Consider the following 19,319-nt stretch of genomic DNA (forward strand, 5'->3'; position numbering starts at 1 on the left):
TGTATATCAGGAGTGTCTTGTAAATGATAATGAACAGATGCCTTGTACGTATTACACAGTAAGCCACTTGAAGTTGTCACCAGTTGTTTATAGATGTTATTAATATTAATAATTTACCACTCATTTCCATATGAAACCACATTAGGCTTGTCTACACTGCATCCAGTTACCTGCAGAAGCTGCGAAGCCGTGGCAGCGTGCCCGAGCTAACACGTCCTGCTGAGAAAATGCTGCCTTTGTTCAGGGCTGTGGGGAAGGACAGGGATGTAGGGAAGGAGCAGGGATGTGTGCAAGGAAAGGGAAATGGGGAAGGACAGGGCTGTGGGGAAGGACAGGGATGTGGGGAAGGAGCAGGGATGTGTGCAAGGAAAGGGTTGTGTGGAAGGACAGGGTTTTGTGGGAGGACAGGGTTTTGTGGGAGGACAGGGTTTTGTGGAGGGACAGGGACATGGGGAAGGAAAGGGAAATGGAGAAGGACAGGGATGTGGGGAAGGACAGGGCTGTGGGGAAGGACAGGGCTGCTGCTGATGACCTGTGTCCCCACACACAGCCCAGGGAGCTGCAGGAATTAGGCAGGCCCCTGCTCCAGGGACTGTTTTAAGGGTTTTGCAGAGCTGAACGTCTGCTCATCAAGGGGAGGTTGTTGGGTGGTTAAGGTGCTCTTTGGGTCTGGGAGAGGAGGGTTAAAGCCCTTGGATTTGTCCTTTGCAGAAAACTTTAGAGGCACCTGGTCTGTCTTCTTACGGAATGGGGAGAAAAGATGAATCATAACAACTTGCCCAATTTTCGAATTACAAAGTTTAATCTCCTCTAATTTAGGCAAAGTTGAAATCTTAGTTTTTCTGCACACAGGAAGAACAAGAGTTAGATGAAAAATGAGATTCTCTAAAACTTTTAGCAATGACCTGCATCTTCCCCCAAGGAATTTAATGGGAATGTGCCGGATAATGTCTAATGGCCAAATGTTTGTAAAATGAAGTTAAATGTTCCTTTCGTTCTGTGTGCAGAGGGGGATCTCCAGTGAAGAGGTGACCCTGCAGGACTGGGAGTCACAGCACTGAGCTCTGGTTCCAGGTGTCCTGCCAGGGTGTCTGTGTGGCACAAAAGGATCTGGAGTAGCCTCTAGCCTCAAAGGGAGGTTCCCAGACCTTCAGGATTTGGGGTGCTGAAGTCCCATCCTCAACAACCACTGCCTTTGAATCCAATGTTGTGTAATTTAACATACAATATGCTCTGTTGAGGCTGGGTACAATTATCAGTATTTATTCCAAGAAGCCTGGGGAGATTTTTTGTCAAAAGACAAAGCAACAGAAGTTCCACACTATGCAAAATATAGACCTTTGTATTGCAAGTGAAATATTTAGATAGGAATCATTACTGAGTCCTTTTACAGCAACCTTGCCAGAGAAAGAGAGAGAGAGGGCTGGGAAAGAAAACACAAAGGAGGTAATAATATCTGATTAGCCAAGCAGCTGAAGAACTGATGGGGATTGTGAAGCCTATCAAGGCATCGTGACTTTTCATGTGAGTGACATTCCACAGCGGGAAGCAGCCACCACCGAGGAGCTGCTCCTGAATATTCCCCTCAGGACTTGTCTCTTATTGGTAACCTTGCAGTCCCCTTTGCTGGAGCTGAGTGTTCCAGGAATTCGGGCAAGGGCTCCAGGGTGGTGCTGACAGCCCCCGCCGGGGCCGAGCCAGGCCGGGGCTCTCGGTGGCCGTGCAGTGGGGGCAGATATTTCACAGCTGTCCTCTGTCACTCCGTGTCTTTTCAAGGCTGACCCCGTTGCAGTGACCTGGACAATGCCTGCCATGTATTCTGTGAATTACTGGAGCAGTATTTTTTTGATGCAGTGCCCAGTGGAATATTGCACCTGTAGTGCCTCTCATTTCCACCAGAGCAATGCCAGCATTTGGAGTAATCACTTATAATTTAAAGCTCTATGCCAGAGAGAAGACTCTATCTCTTTCTTTTATAGGATTTTTGAGATATAACCAAGAGTGCTAAGCATCCTTAGGAACTCTGGTTCTGTCACTGGAAGAGGCTTGACCATATCTTGTTGACTGTAGCTGTTGTTTCCTTGTTTAAATCCTTGAGGGTTCTGGTATTCACAGGTACCTTTTTTTTCCCCCTCCTTAAGGCTGCATTCAGGTGTGAGGGTTGTTTTGCCTTCCTTAGAGCATCACTACACCTGCAGCTGAGACACCAAGCTGCAGTTTCGTCCTTCCTCAAATCTGTGGTGATAGTTCCTTAACTGGAAGAGGGACAAGGCAGCACTGCTTTGTCAAGGCTGGGCCAGCAAAGATGTTCTCCACAGTAATTTGCATATTCACTTTTTTAGTGGTGTGCTCCTTCTTCAGAAACAGCTTCTCATGTCACTCACTAATAAAGCCATTTTAGATTTGAGCAAAGAGGATTCCAGCTGAATCCTGTAGGAAATCAGCTCTTTCAGGAGAGAAAAATCAGAGAATTGTCCTTGCTGAGTATTTAGACCTGGAAAAGGGAACATGAACTTGATGTTGATAACAGTGAGATTACATTCTAGCTGCTCTTTACTGACTTTCATTCCTAATATCAGTGGATATCATAGATTTAAACTTTCAGATTTCACGGCTGCAGGTAGGATCTCGTTTAGAGCACAGTATACAATATGTGAGCTGTAAGAAATAGGGCTCCAGCTTCCTGCAGCTGGAGGAATTGGCTATACCAACTTAATCTGAGCCCACCTCCCACAGAGAGGATGTAGGAATGAAATGAAAAGTATATGTAAAGTTTTGTGTATTTATTACTTTTTAAAAACACTTTTCATGGGTAAAATCTGTCTTTAATGATGCATTCAAACTGTGGTGCTGAGAAGTATTGCATAGCTAATGCATTGGTTTGTTTTTGTTTATTCTGCAGAAATGATGGAATTTCATTTTTTAGCAAAATTACCAGGGTTCCTTTATTATTCACAGGGCTTTAAATGCATGATAGGGGAATGCTAAGTCCTCAAGGATTTTAATACCAGCTTCTCTGCGAATCTAAACTGGTTTTCCAGCCCACGACTTGGTGGGCCACAGGGGTTTTTCCTGGAGTGTAATACGCATTTAAAGCTTCTTATGGATGGCTACGTCTGCAAATAAGCTCAGAAAGGAGAAGAGGGAATGCATTGTGTTATCTGGAGCTGAGCAGGGAGAGATTATCATAGGAGAGAGCTGAACAAGAGGTGTGACAGCTGAGCAGGCAGGGTGCTGACTCCCAGGTACCACAGACACAGGCAGCTCCTGCAGGATCACCAAGGCAGGCTCCAGCCTTCACTCATCATTAGGAGTGAGGAAACTTCTGCCTCCCTGGCTGGCTTTTTATGAATTGCAAAGAAGGAAAATACCAAGCAGTAAAAACTGTGTGTATTTAATTCCTGAGTAGCATGGGGGTTTATTTTGTTTGCCCTTTCATTTCTCCTCTGAATGCTGTTAGGAAATAAATGTGGTGTATTAGGCTGGATTCAGCTAGGCAGTGAATGTCTCAGTGTGTGTAATATACAGCTCTGAGACAGAAATGTTGTTTTAGACACCCAGGATCCAAGCTCATAGCAAAGGCTCTTAGGCAATGCGATAATATAAAAAAGCAACACTGGAATTTCTCAATTATACATTTTTAAGGAAACTTACAGACTTCCAGTTTATATGCAAGACTGGCATGAGGGGAGTTTGGGTTTCCACCTCCTTTCCAAGCTCATATGCCATGTTGCTTTCCTGAGCTCACCTGATTTCCACATTTGGTCTAAAATTAAGGAAATCAAAACCTGTCATTACATGATTTGAGTTCCCTTATTAGTCACTAAGACAAGCTGATGGATGACAAGTCTCCAGCAGTGCCAGCAGGCCCCACATCATGGCCATGCACAGCCCCACGTGCTGGAGTGCCCTTGGAGTGCTGCTGTAGTTCTTGTGTACAATATTTATACTTTATTTAAAACTAGGGCAGTAGAAATGATTTAGTGAAATCCACTGCTTTTGGAAGCTGCTGCCATGCTGGAGTACGTGCTTGAAACTTTCTAAAAATATTTGCACATGCATATATTTAAATAAGGATGGATTTGTGACCCAGTAGAGCTGAAGTGGTGTGTGCCATTTCCAGGCAGGGCTCCCATGGCTTCTCCAGCCTTTCTGGGGCTCTTCCAGACTCCCTGGACCACAGTGGAGGGAAGGGAATACCTCAAGGGTGTGACAGAATGTGAGACAGCAGCCAGCTTGTCCAGGAGTCCTGGACCTCCCCTGGCACTTTGTGAAACCAAATTCCCAACACTTCCATGGGTGTCCCTGCTGGGCCATGGCTGTGCAGTGTGCAGGGCTGGATAGCACAGGGGATGTGTGTCTGTGTCACAGGGGCTGATGTGGCACAAGGAAACTCTTGGACAAGAACAGCTGTGCTGTCCAGTGTTTCAAACCTGTCTCTAGACCACGTCACCCTCATCACTGCATAATGTGGCCAGTTACACAGTAGGCCTTGTGGCACAAATACTTTATAACTCATATTAAGTCTTTAAAATTCACGTCTATTTTTAAATCCTTTTCTTTTAAAGGGTCACCATTGTCTAGTGTGCTGTAGGGATGAATGACAGGAACAGTTAACTCAATAGACTTGGATATTTAAGGCACTTGGGAGGTGGGTGTGAGCCAAGGCAATGTGACACTGATGTATTCCCTGAAGTCTGGCTTAGAGAGAGGAACCTGGCTTCAAGGACAAATCCCACACTTGGAATGTTTCTTTCCACTCTGTGGCTGACTCTGGTGAGCTGCAAGGCCTCATCAACTCTATCAACAAGCCCAGGAACAGAGGCATTGGGCTGCTGCACCAAAGGTCACAGGGCTGACCTCAGCATGTCCTGGCCGTGTGGGATGGGGATCCTGGCACTACCAAAGCATTTGTAATTGTCTGACATCAGCAGTGTAGAAGAAATGGGGTGAATGATTACTAATGAGAAAGATTTAATTTCATCTGGGCTTCAGAAGAACACGAGGAGTTGGGCTCTGTTGTCATTAGAGACACATTTAAGGAGGCTGATTGTGCCTGGTCTGTCCAAAACGTGAGTTATTGCTCTGTGAGTGACTCTGGCCTGATCTCACCAGGTCCTTGGATGTGCTGAGCTTTCATTTCCACAAGTCCAAGAGCACAGTGTGGGACTTGGATACTCTCCAGGGAGGTCCAACCAGCAATTTAGGGCTGCTGTATCTGTAGCCTGGTCAAAAGCAAGTTGTGTTCAAAAGCCCAGGAGAAATGCCAGTATTGTGGGGCTTTTGCCTTAGGCAGGTGCACAAAGAATGAGAAGTTTCTTGCTGAGTGTTTATTCCCCCAAGCAGGATTTTGCAGATGTGGGTAAACTGAATCCCTTCTTTCATCTGCTTAAAAGACCTATAAAAGAGCTGTGTGGTGTTTTACAGAATTGCAGTGTAATTCCAAATCTGCTGCAGACGTGCTGCATCCTCTCAGAAGAGTTTTATCTGGTGGTTTAATGTTGGTTTTCACCCAAGTGTGATTTATTTATAGAATCAGAGTCACAGGATGGTTTGGATTGGAAGGATCTCTAAAGCTCATCCCATTCCACCCTTTCCATGGGCAACTTCCACCACCCCAGGCTGCTCCAAGCCCCAATGTCCAGCCTGGCCTTGGGCACTGCCAGGGATCCAGGGGCAGCCACAGCTGCTCTGGGCACCCTGTGCCAGGGCCTGCCCACCCTGCCAGGGAACAATTCCTAATTCCCAATATCCCATCTATCCCTGCCCTCTGGCAGTGGGAGCCATTCCCTGTGTCCTGTCCCTCCATGCCTTGTCCCCAGTCCCTCTCCAGCTCTCCTGGAGCCCCTTTAGGCTCTGGAAGGGGCTCTGAGCTCTCCCTGGAGCTTCTCCTCTCCAGGTGAGCACCCCCAGCTCTCCCAGCCTGGCTCCAGAGCAGAGAGGCTCCAGCTCTCAGAGCATCTCCGTGGCCTCCTCTGACACCTATTTAACACATATCCAAGTTTATAATGGCATACACATACACACACAGATGAATATCAACAAGACCTAAAGGCACAGAGCAAATCCAACCCCAGCTCAGCTGCAGCCTGCTGGAAATTGTTGAACTTTTATAGAAAATCAGTCACAGCTCTGCAATTTTATGCTTTATCATTTTTGTTACATGTATGAGGGAAATTATAAACCTTGTAATTTCTCTCTTACTATATAAAAAGCTTTAGATAACATCAAGATATGGAAGTAATACAAAGTAAGATGCCTCGATACATTAATGAACAAGATCTAAAATAGACACTGTTCACCTCAATGGCATGGAAAGGAAAAGAGAATAATTCAGCTCTGAATGGGAGGATTAAAAAACCTGGGTGAGGGGAGAAAAAATAGTATAAGGAAGAGGCTTGGAAAAGAGGCTTGGAAATGTAAGGCAAAGCAAAATGTGCTTCAAGTACAAGACTTTGTTCCTGTCTTATTTTAAAAAATGTAACAATTGGTAGGTGGTTTGTGGCAGTGGGGTTCCTGCCTTCAGACACCTGCAGAACTCTGTGCCAGGGCTGAGGCCTGACCCCAGCCAGGGCATCTGTGTGTCCCTGTCCCCACTGCTACCACCACCAGCTCCAGTGTCCCACCAGCCATACCCCAGCCCTCTTCTTGTATCCATCTCATCCAAAAAAATGGGTTTATTTTTCCAACCCTCCTATTGGAGATGTAAGCCTTGTTCAGGAATATTTACATGTGTGGAATATACGCCTGGAGCAGTTCTGTGCAGCCCTGTCCTTCTGGAGCCATGCACGTGGTGATGCCCCAGAGACTTTGGCTGCTGCAGGGTGGGATGTGCCTTCCCTGGCTGTGTGTTCTGATCTGTCCCTCACTTCTCAAAATGTGAGTCCAGTGTTTGAAGACCAGCCTTTTAAAACTAGCATCTAATTCAGTTTTATCTGCCTAAATTAAATCACCAGATCAAAGCCATTGAGCAAATAAGGACATATATTTGATTCTTTAAGGTATGGATTATCTGTTATCAATCTTTAAAGTACAGTGGTGTTTTGGTCTTTTCCAATGTTAATGATCCTGTGATTCTGTGTTTTGCCTGGTTTATGTGCAAGACTTTCTGTGCTTAAATTCAGTGTGTGAGTTTCTAGCACAAGGCCTGTAGATTAATTTCAACTGCAGTTTTTTCAGAAGTAATGTCTAAACATTACCTGTGGTAATTCATTATCTCAAACTCTACCATTCACTGGCTAAGTTTCCCTTTTCAGTCATGTTTTAAAGATGCATTATTTAATCATAAAACAATTGACCCTGTTTGTATTTCTGGTTCTTTCTGACTACTGTTCCCTCTGATGGGCTGAGCAAAGAGATGCTTCTTCCCAGAACACCAAATTATTGGAGTGGGCAGCAGAAACTGTGTGTTAGCACACGTGGGAAGCTAGCATGAGGGAGAAGGAAAAATATTTTGAAATACCTGCAGCCTACAGGAAAGCTGGAGAGGGACCTTTTGCAGTGATAGGACAAAGTGGAATGGCTTTAAACTGAAGAAGGAGAGGTTTTCATTGGATATTAGGAAGAAATTATTCCATGTGTGGATGGAGAGGCCCTGGCACAGGGTGCCCAGAGCAACTGTGGCTTCCCCTGGATCCCTGAAAGTGCCCAAGGCCAGGCTGGACAGGTTTTGGAGCAGCCTGGGACAGGGGAAGGTGTCCCTGCTCATGGCAGGGGCTGGAACAGGATGGGCTTTAAGGTCCCTTCCAACCTTCCTAAATCTTAGGGATGGTGGAAATGCAGGGGAAGAGAAAAAGCAAAGAGAGTTTTTAATTAATTAGCTTTAGCCCTGTGGGTCTAAGCTGGTAGCAAAGCTGAGGGTACATCCCTGGGATGTAGCAAAGCCTCAGGTGCCCAGTTCTCCTCTGCAGAGCTGCACAGGCGTGCTGGGAGCTGTACACGCAGCAAAGCCTATTCTGTGAAGGCTCCACTGCCAAAAATAAACCTCATTGGGATTCCTGAGATGGCTGCTGTCAAGGAAAGTCAAATTTGGAGCTTTAAGCATGTGAACAGTGTCATTTTAAAAAGTCTGTTCAGCAAGGAGATAAACAGGGATTAGCCTCAGGAGCTGCTCTAAGTCCCCTGCATGCAGGGAGGGGCAGTGCTGGGGCAGGTGGGGCTGGGCTGTGGCCACTTGGCCAAATCCCAGAGCAGTGGGAGAGGACAGTCCCAGCAAGGCCACCCTGGCAGTGTGCACGGCTCTAGCTGTCCTGGTGGCCCTGAGGATGGACCCTCCCCAGAGTGGCTCCTGAGCCATTCCCCCCAGTCTGGCTGTGCTGAGGTTTCTGGGGGCAGAGGGGGAAGGGGAAGCTGCGTTGGGCTGGGATGAGCATCTTCAGCCCAGGGGTTGTGCCACAGCCATGGTACTGATGGGAGCACCCTGAGAGCCAGGAACTACCTGGGGCCTGTTACCTCACACCAGCTGAAAGGGCAAAACCAAACCAGCCAGCCCAGAAAACTGCCATGTAATTTATCTTTGCCAGAACAACCTTACTCTTTATAATTCTATCATCTGAAAAACTCCCTCTCTTCATAGGCACTTTGTCTTACTAACTATGCAGGTTCCTCTCTATGGTAATTCCTTCCATTATGTTTTCCTCCAAGTTTGCTTTATGGGTGCAAACCATAAGTTTTTGGTGTAGTTGTTGGATAAATTGTTGGAACCTGAAAGAGTTTTCTGAAAATGCTTCAACAGAGATACTAAATCAGCAGCAGCCCCTTGCCACTGCAAAGAATTGTCAGGTACATCCTGAAAGCAGTTCTTTCCTCTTGTACAGTTCCAACAACATCATTAAGAAAAAAATCTTGTCCTTTGTACTTCCTCCCCCCTTCATACATGCACACATCTTGTAGTAAATTCATTTTTCAGTCTTGACTTTGTGCAAACACAATGTTGTGCTGCAAGCATTAAAAGGCAATTTAGTACTCAAAGGATTAAAAGCTCATGTTAAATTGAAGACTACACTTGGCATAAACATTAAAAATTGACAGAACACCCTACACATTAACTGCACCAGGGCTCCATAATTAGCATTTAAAAGTAAAACATCGTTTCCTTACTGTTTCCTACTTACTCATTTATAATGCATTTATTCTAATTCGGATGTGAATATGAGGCTTTCCACTATTGTCAGTTAGTAAATAAATAAAAAACCCCTACTCCTGTTGGAAACAGGGGCCTGCACACAAGGACTGGGGGATGAATGATTTGTTAATCCAAATCTCAAACGCCTGATGAATCAGCAGTGACTAACTAACCTCATTCCAGGCCTAATTCTCTTCCTGAGCATCCATGGAGAAAGCTTGGGCTCAGCAGTACCAGCTTCCACTGGCATCAGCACAGGGAGCACAGGATAAACTCTACTTCTTGGGATTTGGATGTATTGTGTTGGATCTAGTGCTGTGCAATGTGGGAAAATAGATATATAGTTCATCCTGTAATGTGGAAAATTCAGTGCAGATTGAAATTTAAATGTAAAAGGAAAAGAATAAGGAAGCCAATCTCATTAGGGAAGCGGAAAAGAGGGACTATCAGACATTAAAGGGATAGCACTTTGTTGACTTGTGTTATTTTGGGATGAGATGGTGTTTTGTTCATCCATACTAGTCCAGACCTTTTTTGGTCTTTTGGGTTTTTGGAAGGCAAGGTGGCCAAATGCTGGGTTCCTTCCACTGTACTTCTGTGCTTGATTTAAATCATGCCTCGTCTCTGGCTGACCTGGCATTGCCTGTGGAACACCTGGTCTGAGGCTTTCTTCTCATCCCAAATACCCCTGAAACTGCTTTCCTGTACTTCCAAATAATCTGTCTGGCTTCAGCCAAACCTTCTCTTCCATAGCTCTAGACTCACTGGAAGAATTTTAATTAGGCTGCTTAAATCAGCCTGGATACCGTTTGGTCAAGATCCCAATTTGCCAAAGAAAGTCTCCACCTGCAGAGCTGGCTCGGTGGGCAGAGGTTCTCCCTCTCCAGCCCAAAGGAGACCTCTGCTCTGCTGTTCCCAGCAGCCACCCTCAGCTGTGTCTGGCTTTCCACTGGTGTGGCAGAGCAGGTCAAACCCTGGCCCAAATCTTGGTGGGTTTGCAGATGCCCCATGTTCCAGCTGTGAGGAGGGGGCTGGCCACACCACTTGTGTGAAAACCACCACTGCCAGCTCACCTCCAGAAACGTGGCAGCATGCAAATGATCCTGCAGAAGGCTCAGCATTGCCTCTGCACGGCCTGCTGACATGATGAATCTCTTTTTGTTCCTGCTCTGAAGCCTCACATCATCTCCACGTCCTCTGGGGTCGCTGCTCTGTGGAAGACAAGACCACGTTTTGTTCAGGCCCTGTGAAATGCAATTAGAAGACCCTCCAGAGCCAGCAGGAGCTGAAGTTAAAAGGAGAGAGAGGGGAAGAAAGGGACCTCCCCGCTGGCCAGCAGTGTGCTGGCTTTGAAGTGCTGGGCCATCTTTTGTGTCCCCGCTCCGAGGGCCTTTAATCAGGACCTTTGCCTTGTCATTCGGGGGGGACAAACCCCACACAGTTGGTGGGGTTGTCCCTGTGTGTGCCAGGAAGAAAAGTCTTTGTCAGAAATTTCCACTGACCCAAGCACTTTGTTTCTTTGTCTCTCCCAGACGACGTTTGAACTAAAAAGAAGACCAAAACTCTTGTCTGTGCTAACAGTATTTTAATGGGGAGCCCCGGTGACTTCTCGGAGCCTCCCTGCCAGGCCCAAGGCGGAGACCAGGCCTTTGGTCTGAAGGCCTCTTAAAATGAAACCAGCTCAGGCAGCTTTTTATAACCTTCTTCTCTGTCTGTGTCCTGGGTGATACAAAGAGGCTCACACCATAATATTGCAATGTGCTGCTAAGGAAAAATACTTCATTCTCATGTTATGTAATATTGTATAGACAGAACCGGGTGAACATCTTATTTTTTGTTGTTCGCACAGCAGCGAGTTACAGATCAGCTAAAACTCCCAAAATAAATGGCCAAAACCCCAAGCATGAGGCACATGGTGTAAATCTGCCAGAGCTGGAGGCACTAAGGTGGCCAGCCCATGTCCCAGCCCCAGTGATGGACGCACAGCCCCAGGGCAGCTGCTGCAGCGGAGATGACACAGGGCTGAGGAGGAATGAGCTATACTCTGTTTTCTGTAGCACTTTACAGATGAACAAAATGCTCCACTGAAATGCTGAGAATGATACTAAAATTCAGGTTGCCAGTGTTTTACTCGTGAAGAATCTATTTGAGCTACTTTTTAAAGAGATTTTTATGTATCTGTTGCAGTCTCACTTTTCTGTTGAAATATGTACACCCGGACTCATAACTATGACTTTTATTCCTCAGAAAGAGGCATAAAATAGTACTCAGTGCTTTTTAAATTATATAAAATATTTCTAAAATAACTCTTCCTTCCCAGTTAAACATTATCTCCTTACCTATTTTCCAATTTGCTTTTTGATATGCTGCAGCTTTTTTCCCACCTTAAATCAGTTCCACTTTAGAAAAAGTAAACTCCTGAAAAAGGAGGGGAAAATGAGAAAATTTTATAGGAACAAATAGATAATAACTAATGGTGATGAGATCTGGTAGCCTTTCTTACAGGTGTGTGCAGAGTAGAACATCAGTGTATTATCAAAGCAGGTTAAAGTCTTATCACAGCTCCTGTGTATTTTATTAGATTCTCAGAGCACGCCTCCTCCAGTAATGCCTGGAATAATCCAGGCTGATCCCATAGATCAGCTGATTAACTGAACCTCAGCAACAATAGCTCAGCTTTAGTGGGGTTTTTTTATATTTTCAGCTTCCTCTTTACGACCTCCCCATCATTAATTTGGATTTGTTTATTTTATATTTGTCCCTTCCTTCTTGTAGGGTCAAACAGTGATTTTGAAGCAAAGGCCAAGCCTTCATCCATCCCTGCAGATCCTGCAGGTGTTCCATCCCATGGATGGAACCTTACCTCAGAACAGGAATAGCCCTGCCTGCTCCTGCTAACACAGGAACAGCAACACAGGGATATGTGCAACTGTAATTACACGGCTGAGACGTTAATTACTGAAAGAGACTCCCCAGTTTACCTGTGCTGGCTTTCCCCAGTTTACTCAGCTGTACTGGCTTTCACCAGGTTTGCTGTGTGTTTCTGGCTGGTTTTGCCCTCTCAGTAACTGAGCCTTGCAAAGGCTCTGTCCCTTATCCAGCCAAATTTATACAATGGTGCTGAAGTCTGAATGCCAGAGCAGCCCCATTAGCTTCAAAAGGACTTGTTTTTGTTAAAAGTTAAGCAGATATTTAAGTGCTTTGCTAGCTTAGGGTCAAAGTGTTCAGCACCTTGTTGGACTGTGTCTTACCTACCTCCTCATTAAAGATACATCAGACCAGTTGGCTTGTCTTTATCAAGCAGAGAGGTGCAGCCAATTGACTTTATGTGACAGCTAAAAGTGAAGGAGATCAAGGAAGCTTGAGAGACAAAGAAGTTAGGTTTTGTTAGAACCTTAAATGAAAGAAAAATAGCGTTTGGCGAGCTGCTGAAAATTGTTACTTACTGAAAATTGTGTCAGAAGGATTTTATTTTCCAAGGACTTTTGACTAGGATTTTTTGAGAGATTTGGATTTGTGGAAGTTGAATTGGGTAGAATCAACCTGCTTATTTTGTTGCTGCGTTTTTTGTTGTGAGTGTGGTGGCCTTGCTCAGAGCTTTGAGTGCAGACTCCTGCAATCCAAGGTGAGGATGCACAGAAGAATTGGCAGCCTCGGTGCAAGTGATAGTGGGGCTCTTGCATCATTCTTACAAGAGGATTAGAAACAGCAAAGTGCGTGGTGGGCTTAATACTGAGTGCAACTAGGCAGGCAATTTACAGCAGATCAGCTCTATGGCCTGAGTCATCTCCAGTGATGACCAGGGAGGGATTTTCTCCTTTAGCCGCAGCATTAGCTTGATAGTTCTCACGATACAAATTATAAGGTCATTTGCATTTATATTCCTGATAATGATTATATGAAGAAATAATTCGTTTTCAACACAACACTGTGCCTGTGTTTTCCCTCATGCTGCAAGGTCAGCACCTGTGTGTGATGGACCTGTGGGTTCCACAGCAGGAAGCTGTGAGGTCCTGGATGGGGTTCTGCTCCCATCAGAGGGTCAAACAGTGGAGGAAACTGGGCAGCCTTCAGTTTTTGGCACTACCTGCACTGATCTTGATTGATGTTGCTCCTCTGGGGAGTGGGAAGCAGCCATATCCTCTGTGTGCTGTTGGTTGTCCTGCCTCTTGGGCTGCAGGGACTCTCCTCCCTTCTGCTCGTGCTGTTCCTCGTGCCATGACACCCCTATGAAAAGCTTTTTCAAGCAGTGAAGTGAGTTGGTGCAGGGGAGATGTGCCAACACCAGGAGCCTGTGGACCCCCAGGATGATGGCCAAGGTGTGTTTCCCCAGAGGTGAAATAGAGATATCCCTCAGGTGATAATGGCCCCTGTTTTGGGGGCAGAGCTGGGGTCCCCCAAAGACAGCTGCATTTAGGGCTGATTTTAGGCAATTTTCTCTTACTTAATGCCCATATCAGCAGCCCTTGTTGTGAAATGAGAAGTCTCTCCTTCCCCGAGCCAGAGGTTTGCACAGGGAACTGCTCAGGTTCCTCCCATCACTTTTCCCCAGAGGAGGTGACCTTTTCTTCCTACACTTTCTTTTCTACACCCCAAAGCTGAGATGCAACCAGAAATTTCTTTTTTTTAAATAAAAACAGAGCAGAAATCTAAACTGTGTGGGGTCAGGTTTACATTTTCCCTTCTAAGGCCCATAAGCAGTAGATGGGTGTTTCTAGCAGCCCCAGCTATCAAAGTGTTCTGCGAGGAAATATCCCTGGTGTTAATTTCAGGCTCAATGAACTCCAGCATATATTTGTGATTTTCCCCGTTATGATGACATCAGGGTGGAAACAGGAGGCTGGGGACTCGGTGACAGCAGGCAGCTTTCCTGCCACTGCTCATTTACTGCCTTTTTGAGAGCCAGATCCTAAACACTTGAGTATTAACATGATTCCAGCTCTTAAGTAAAACAAAAGTAGTCTTTTCATCTTCCCGTTGAGTGACGAGCTCCTTAAGTAGATCACAAGCTTTCTGTTGCTTTGTCTGAGTGAGGAGGAAAACTTTAATTGTTCCCATCTTCTAGTGCAGGTATTGATTAATTAAATGTATTAGCAAAGATCTTGGCCTACTTTTTTGCACCATCAAACAAGTACTTAATGATTATATTACTATGAAAATGGCATTGCTTTAAAGTATTGCATTGAAGCCCCTTTGTACTTTGCTTTCATTTTTTTTTTCTTATCCCATTATGAACAATAAAGTTTCTCCTGTTAATATAACACAGAGGAAGGGAAGGGAGGTGGAGAGGAACTCTCAGTTGAGGGATCCCATCTGAACCAGGCTGGAGCTGTGGCATTGGGATGTCCCCAGGCAGGAGGATGTGCTGCCAGCTGGGGAGGCTCTCTGCAAGTGCAGGCAGGTCAGGGAGCAAATGTTAGATGGTAAATCTGTATAATTTACTCTAATTTAGCATTTGGTGGGTAGAAATATGAATATGACTCACATGCTAAGAGGGAGAAGGCAGGTTTATTAGGAGCAGAACTAATAGGTCTGTGTGAGATAAAGAACACTGCCTCCCACCTCACTTAATCGCTTTCTTCCTTTGGGTCCCATTTGTAGAATCTCATTTATTTGCACTTTTATACCTACCTGTAAGTCTGCCTCCTTCCATCTCACAGCCCTGTGCTCACCAATGTGTATCAGAGAATCCCAGAATGGTTTGGGTTGCAAGGGAGCTTAAAGCCCATCCAGTGCCACCCCTGCCATGGCAGGGACACCTTCCACTGGCCCAGGCTGCTCCAAACACATCCATCCTGGCCTTGGGCACTGCCAGGGATCCAGGGGCAGCCACAGCTGCTCTGGGCCATCCATTCAGCCCCTCATCAACATAATAGGGAAGAATTTCTTCCTAATTTCCTGTCTAAATCTACCCTCTTCCAGTAAAGCCATCATCCCCTTAGCACATCCTACATCCTGCACAAAGGCTCAGTATTTTGCACACTTGCTGAATGGCAAATCCCCATCAATCTGCCCCAATTCACACTCACTGTCAGGGCTCCATAATGCCATCAGGTTTTAAATGCATCTTCTATTGTATCCAGGAGTTTTTGGAAATCCTACCTTTTCCTGGTCTCCAAGTGCACCTGGAGTTGGTGTTGCTCAGGCTCTCCAGTTTGCACCTTGCCAGGCTGTGAGGCTATACAAAATGCTTTCATTTTATAGCACTCTGAGCATTTGTACAAAGTTGTTAAGATCTGACACGAATTTGATGCTTTCAGTCTTGATACTTTTATCCCACCTGTCTTTGCCTGTACCTGCCAACACGTGCCAGCCAGGCCAGCGACCAAAGCCAGGCAGGGCTTCACTGCCAGCAATGACAAAGCATTTCTTGCTGCAAAAAACCTGTTATTGCAGAACACTTCATAAACTGTAAATTTGGAATTAAGGCTTAACATTTTATAGTACCAGCATTGGGAAGTCCCATGTCTATAACTAAAATATGTGCCATGGTGACAATAACACTTGGGTTTTATGCAGTGCTGAAAGTTGAGGCGCAGAGAAATGAAATGAGAGCCCAACTGCCTTCAACACCAGGGGAAAGCTGAAAATACACCCACAGCTGGCTGCTAGTGCACAGCTGCTGGGCCACACTCATACCTGGAATAAAATGCATATTAGCAACCTCTGCAAACAGGTTGGCTGAGGGCTGTGCTGCACAGGAGTGACTTGGGTCCCATGTTTGGGTGGGAGGAGTGGAGAAACACAGCTGAGTAGCTTAAAATAGCCAGAAAAGGACCCTTAGTCCTTTCTTGCCTTGTTCCCTTCACATTCACAAATGTTCATCTCTGTCTCTCCTTTTTTTCCATCCTTCCTAGGGGCGATGACTGACAGATTAATATATGTCTAGCTACGTGTCTTAGAAATCAAAAGGAAGGTGCTGTCAGAATCGCTTGTCAGAAAATGAGATTAGGCACACTTGTCATTTGCTGAGGATTGCAGTCTTTCAGAGATAAGGTTGCATTTAATGAGTGTAAAAAGCCTCCTTGTGAAAAAGGGGGTGGTGCAGGAGAGAGAGAATGATTATTTTTCTGGTGTCAGCTGAGTGCTTTATCATATAACTTGATAGCGTGGCACCCTGGCAGGCACTGATAATGGCTGCTGGGGCTATTGCACCTCTTCAGCTGCTCTGCAGCTTCAAAAGTGATGACTTGTTACCTGCTTTTAAACTCCTCTTGGATGTCGAAACCCACTATCCTGGGGGAAAGAAGCAAAAGCATGTACAGTGTGTTTTAAAGAAAGACCTGTGAAAACACACAGCATAAAGGGAACGTGCTAAATGTATAGCCACTTTTCCCAGCAAACTAGAAAGAATACTCAGCGGGTTTCGGTGAAATATGGAACTTGTCTGACAAGTGAAGGATAACTAATGAGAAACAGAGCTGTATCCCACTGAAACCAATTGTGTTTTGTTATGGAAAATATTTATCAAGCCTTTTTTTTCATTTGTTGGTTCTCCTAACAGTGCCATAATAACTCCTCTTATGTATGTGACTCGGTTTCTCTCATATGCATCTCAGTTATTTAAATCTGCAGTGGGGTGGGTGTTTTTTGGTTATCAATTGGATATTATCATCTTGTACATGAATATTTTAGGTGAATGCTTCATTCATCAAAGTAATGGTCATTCTTTTGCCAAGTTAATGTCTTTGCATGGTTTAGAAGCTGGCTAAAGGTACAGATTTATTGTTCATCGTCTACTTTCTAAATATGAGCTGACAGTTAAAAATGGAATTTATCTGTTCAGCAGAAGAGCCCCTACATTAGCTATGTTTTTGCAACAGCATTTCTTGCCTTGGCATACCTCTTTGAAAATTATCCTTGGAAGAGGAGATTTCTGTCGTATATTCTTCTCATCAAATGAGATGTGATTTTCATTATTTTGCTTGAATGTTAGAAAATGAAAGAAATTACTTGATTGGTTTATGGTGCTGATTCAGCATTTTCTGGACTAAAAATGACCTGGACGACAGAATGGGATTACAGCACACAATAATGGATGCTTTATTTGGTGATAAGAAAGTCTTTTCTTCTGACTGAGAAGAAGAGAATGAAAAATATTTCTCTTATTAGGTGATTCAGTACCCAGATATTGACAGACAAATTAATTTTAAATACTTCTTCAGTTGCAGAACGTGCTAGCAGGCAGAAATTAAGGGAGGATAATGGCCACAGCTTGAAAGTGGTGCATTTTATGAAGTGCACAACAGAAGTGCTGGTGGATGGGGAAGAATTTATACTTTATCCTCTTACCCAGTGATGGGATCTTATGTTCCTGGTTAGACTGCAGGGTGGATAGCAGCTCAGAGCCCAGAGTGGTTCTCCAGGAGCCACATCCAGCCAACCAATGCTCCGTGGTCTCTTTAGTAACTCAGAATTCAAACCCCGGGAAGGGTTTTAGAGGAAGAGATAAAATGCAGGCATTCTGCGATGGAAAAGTTACAGCCAGGATTCTCACTCTTCCTGGTGGTTGAAGGGAAGGAAAGATGGCTGTGGTGTTCATCTGAAGGATTTCACATTGTTTGGAGAAGCCTGGGGAGAAATGGCTTCACACACAAAGGACAGTTAGGATTTGTCTTTGGTTCAGTGCCTGGGTTCAGAAAATTATTCACCCTCCCCAGGTGTGCAAATCTGGGCTAAATTCTGTCCTTGGAAGCAGTGGAGACCACTTAGTATTTTATAGGGCCAAGCTGTAAGGAGAGGGAAGGGAGAGCAGCCCTATTGTTCCCCGAGCCCCAGTTTTTATCTTTGTTTCCATTTGAAACCCTAATCATAAAACTGCCTGCAGAGCGGTTGCCTTGCTGTTCCTCTAAATGAGAATTCCAGCTTTTATGCTAATTCAGTTTCAGGTTTCTTTGAACCTGCAGTTTATGGGCCTCTGCTTAAAACTGCAATCTGTTCTGCATAAAAGAAGGGATTACAAAGGGGTTTAGTTTTGCAAATGCTGCAGAAAAATAAAAATAATAAAAAAGTTGCACTGTCATTAATATGTTCCTGCAGAAGTTTTCTGCTTTGTCAAATGAAAAGCATTACTTACATGGGGATTTACCCGGGGATGTTCTACATCCAGAGCTCTGTTCCCTCAGAAAGGGACATTTGCTGATTGTGTCCCCATCTCCCCAGTGCCCTGTCCCTGCTGGAGGGGACTCTGAGGGAGCATCACTGTCATGTGATGTGTTGGTGCTCGCCCCGGGGCCAGGCTGCTCCCAGACATCCCCCCAAATCCAGCAGAACCTGCTCTCACCACCAGTTCCTTTTTCTGGCATCTCTCATGACCTTTTCACGGCCACACCAGCAGTGATTTTGCTGTTTTTGAGGAGAGCAGGTCCTTCTCCTGCACCTCTCACAGTGCTGGGGTTCAAGCACCTTCTGCGTGGGACATTATGCTGTGGCTTGCTGTTCACAGCCATAAAACTCCACTGATAGCTCCATAAATTCTTTTCTTGGGGAAAGGATCCTGCATCTCTTATCCAGTAATAGGCTAAATCTTGTATGTTTTCAAAGCATTATGGAGTGCTTTATAAGGAACCATAATCACGCTCCAAAGTTAGATACCATGGTGTCTTCTGGGAAGGTTAGCAACTTAATGGAAACATAAACGTTTCCAGGCTTTGACAGAATACCAAAGAATTGGAATATCCACTTTTTATGTTGCCAGGAAAAAAGCTGCAGAACCTTCCAGGTGAGGTGAGTTTTGCCATAAATAATTTAATCCAATATAATCTGCTGTAATTTCAATATTCGTTTGCTTCTTGTGCCAGAGATGGATAATTCTTCTTTGGAATTACTCTGTGACTTGGAAACGAATGTCTGCTTCCCTGCCTGCTGTCTGGGCAGCTTTAGGTCATTTTAATAAAATACTTGGATCTGAAAACCTCTTCCAGAGAGTGAAAGATCTTGAAATTACTTTTGATCCAAGTTCAATGCACTTCATTTGGCTGTTGTTGTGGCAGAAACAAATGTCGACGCTGACAGAGACCACAGACAGATGAAAAAAATTCTGGCAAGGTCCCACATAGATAAGAGACAGAAGGTTTCAAAAACCTATCCAGGCATAACCTGAAGCACAGGAAAGTATTGTCAGGAGCAGGGGGAAGCTTGATCCAAAGCCATTCAAATCACTGTGGGAAGGAGGGGTCCCTTTGATTTAATTTGG

At 44.9% G+C, this 19,319-nt stretch overlaps 1 protein-coding gene and 1 long non-coding RNA gene across 10 annotated transcripts in view; one reads left to right on the forward strand and one right to left on the reverse strand.

Moving 5' to 3' along the window:
* The window catches only part of AUTS2 (activator of transcription and developmental regulator AUTS2), a 778,310-nt gene that overhangs the window by 682,596 nt on the left and 76,395 nt on the right, over nt 1-19,319 (forward strand). The window lies entirely within an intron of this gene.
* Nucleotides 1,325-11,107, reverse strand: LOC135283758 (uncharacterized). Its single transcript, XR_010349392.1, has 3 exons — nt 10,627-11,107; nt 10,198-10,335; nt 1,325-2,494 (listed from the first exon to the last, which is right to left on the reverse strand). It is a non-coding gene; the product is annotated as an uncharacterized LOC135283758 (long non-coding RNA).

This window comes from Passer domesticus, chromosome 19 (genome assembly GCF_036417665.1).
Source record: "Passer domesticus isolate bPasDom1 chromosome 19, bPasDom1.hap1, whole genome shotgun sequence".
Lineage (NCBI taxonomy): Eukaryota > Metazoa > Chordata > Aves > Passeriformes > Passeridae > Passer > Passer domesticus.